The sequence below is a fragment of the Hyaena hyaena genome, unplaced genomic scaffold (genome assembly GCF_003009895.1).
Source record: "Hyaena hyaena isolate Hyena2069 unplaced genomic scaffold, ASM300989v1 scaffold_194, whole genome shotgun sequence".
Lineage (NCBI taxonomy): Eukaryota > Metazoa > Chordata > Mammalia > Carnivora > Hyaenidae > Hyaena > Hyaena hyaena.
The window spans coordinates 30,408-33,625 of record NW_024080826.1 but is presented as its reverse complement, the minus strand read 5'-3'; the positions used below and the strand labels follow the sequence as shown (position 1 = coordinate 33,625).

Sequence of the window (3,218 nt, the reverse complement as noted above, 5' to 3'; positions counted from 1 at the left end):
CTCCCTTCACTGCATTAGAAGAGACGTAAAAGAGACATTTTGATTGAGCGCAAAATATATGATGGCAGAAGTGGTCCGTGATAGCATCGTGGCCCTTCCTTCCCTTATTGTTGCACTTAGTGCATTTAATGAGGGTCTCCCCCTTGCCTGATCCGTGTCAGGTGCTGGGACGATGCAAAGTGGTAACAAAGGGAAACCGGGGGCTCAGGAACGTGCCAAGGGCGGTCGCAGACTGGCCCGTGATGTTCCGAGGGTGCCAGAAGGGGTGGCCACTTGTGACAAGTTGCTGGGGAAGGCATGTGGGGTGACACATTCGAACGTGGTGGATGCAGTGGGAGAGCCCAGGTGGAGAAGGGACATTTCAGGAAAAAGGACACAAAGATGTGGAGAAGGAGGTGAGTGAGCAAAACAGGACACTGGGCACTCGTGTGCCCGGAGATACTTCCAGAGGCCGAGCATAGGATTTGTGGGAACGACAGTTGGCAGAGGGACCAGGGAGAGAGGTGGGCCTGATTCTGCGAGATTTAGATGACATTTTAAGAAGTGCGGTATGGGGCGCCTGGGTGGCTTAGTCGGTTAAGCATCCGACTTTCGCTTAGGTCATGATCTCGCGGTTCGTGGGTTCGAGCCCCGCGTCGGGCTCTGTGCTGACTGCCAGCTCCGAGCCTGGAGCCTGTTTCAGTCTGTGACTCCCTCTCTCTCTGACCCTCCCCTGCTCACGCTGTCTCCCTCTCTCTCTCCTAGAAATAAATAAAATATTAAAAAAAAAAAAAAAAAGAAGTGCGGACAAGGAGTCGCTGAAAGGTCTGAAGCAGGGAATAAAATCCAAATGTGTCAGCACAATGCTCACTTAGGCGACATATATACTAACACTGGAGTGACACAGAGGTTAGCATGGCCGCTGTGCAAGGATGACACACACACTCGTGAAACGCTCCATATTTTTCTAAACAAACAAAAAGAAAACTAAAAACAAATGTTAGCACAGTTATATTCTAAGATGCCTCGGAGGTCATGTCTTCCTGCTCCGTAATTCATAAAGAAAATGTCAGCGATATTAATAGTAAAACGTGGGGCACCTGGGTGTGTCAGTGGTTTAAGCATCCGACTTCAGCTCAGGTCATGATCTCACGGTTCGTGGGTTCGAGCCCCGTGTTGGGCTCTGTGCTGACAGCTCAGAGCCTGGAGCTGCTTCCCATTCTGTCTCCCTCTCTCTCTGCTCCTCCCCTGCTCATGCTCTGTCTCTCTCTGAAAGATAAGTTAACATTAAAAAACAAAGAGTAAAACTTAATGTTCAGAGTCAACAGAGTCCCTGGACAGGAGGAGAAGAGCCAGGTCCCTGTGCCCAGGAGCATTCTGCTCTCTTCTTTTCCTTTCCTCCTCTCCTTCCTGTTGGATGATCAGTATTCCTTATTTTCCTATTTCTTCTGGAAATACGCAGTGAAGCTAATTCAAGCTAGGGCTGAGAAGCCCAGGACAGGGCCATGCCAAGAGCGGAGACATGACATAAAGTTCTAAAACTGCAAGCATTAGGGAAGGAGGCAAATAAGAGGAACAGCCCCCACCTGCACAGCCCGTCTTCGTGGCCACAGCGTGCTAGCGGATGGCCTAGAGACACAGACACGGGAGCCGTGGCTCCTCCCTCCGGGGGCCACCTGTAGCCACCTGTCTTCACAACAGTGGCGCCAGGCCACCGAGCTCGAGCTCCATCTCCTCCGCGAGCACTCTCTTATCACTCCGGGGCATCTGTTGCTGCGTTAAACTTCTGGAGTCCTTTCTGGCTATTCTGTTTTTCTGTAAACAATATTATTTCGTGTTTATGGCACAAATAGCTTCTTAGCTTGCAAGCGATAATAATTATGTCTTGTGCTCTACCTTTCTCCTATTTCTATTACTGCGGAGGGGCAAACAGAAGAAGAGAATGTGTTTGGTTAAAAGTAGAAGAACGTATCAGGGTGGGTCCACAGCCACAGAAAATATATTTTAATGATTCAAGGGTACACGCAGGTTTGGGGTGTAAGTCCTACGTGGAGGTCAGTAGGCCAGAGGCTGACAAGATGTATATATATAGGCTGGTGCATTACGTTCCTGATTGGCCACAGAAACAAAAGGTCCTGCCCTTCTGTAGCATCCCCTTCCTTGTAATTCTGATTTTCTAGCACATCCTCTTGACCTGCACATCATCTCCGGTTGTACTGATCTATCATGATCTATTATTACCAAGTAACCCAGATAATTTTTCCTTCTCACCACACGCTTCCCACTCAACTATTATTTGGGAGACAATGGAACCAATTACTTCACTTGAAATACGTGTAAGATAATCAGTAAGTTTAGACAGCAAATTAGACAGCATTTTCTCAAAGTAAGAGTTTGTGATTGAACTATAACTTTTAATTTCATTGGTAATTCTATTATTCCAGTTTTTGTTCTTTCTAAAGTACCCCACGGGCTTAAACTTTCTGAAAATGAGGGACTCTGGAGAAGAAGCCATTTGCTTCCTTCATGTGATCTGTCCTTGGTAATGCATCTCGGGCAGGGATGGAAAATTGCTTTTATTCTTTGTATAAAATCTGATTGACTGACTGTGACTGCCTGGAGCCTCATCTCCACTCTGGGGAGAAGAAGGCAGTGGTTGATTAGTCATGTCTGTCAGGAATGGAAGAGGGGCAAATATGTAACAACTTTGGGCAGTGGGATCTTTACTACCAGTGCCTGAAAACGAGGCTGCAATCTGTTTCTTCTTTTTTATTTCTTAATTTTATTTATTTATTTATTTATTTATTTATTTATTTATTTATTTTTAGAGAGACAGAGAAAGCACGAGAGGGGAGAGGCAGAGAGAGGGAGGAGAACCCCAAGCTGACAGCCGGGAGCCTGATGCCGGTCTCAATCACATAAATTGTGAGATCATGACCTGAGCCTATCAAGAGTCAGACGTTTAACCGACTGAGCCACGCGAGGGCCCCTGCAACCTGTTTATTCTATGACTATCACTGCTTAGAGATTTAGAAGAATATCCTAATATCTAGAGGGGAAAAAAAGGAAAAGAAGTGGCATGCATTCAAATCTCATTTTTTTAATAGAAATCTCTTGTATGATAACATTTGGCTAAGTGTCAAGACAGCAATAACCACTGCTATATATGGAGGGACAATTCCATGCCAGAAATTATTCTAGATGTTTTCCTGTGTCTAGCCATGTGCTCCATATACTCA

At 46.1% G+C, this 3,218-nt stretch overlaps 1 non-coding gene across 1 annotated transcript; it reads left to right on the top strand.

Annotated features, from left to right (window-relative positions):
* The first annotated feature begins 842 nt into the window (after window positions 1-842).
* LOC120237981 lies at window positions 843-946 on the top strand. Its single transcript, XR_005530107.1, has one exon. It is a non-coding gene; the product is annotated as a U6 spliceosomal RNA (small nuclear RNA).
* The last annotated feature ends 2,272 nt before the right edge of the window (window positions 947-3,218 follow it).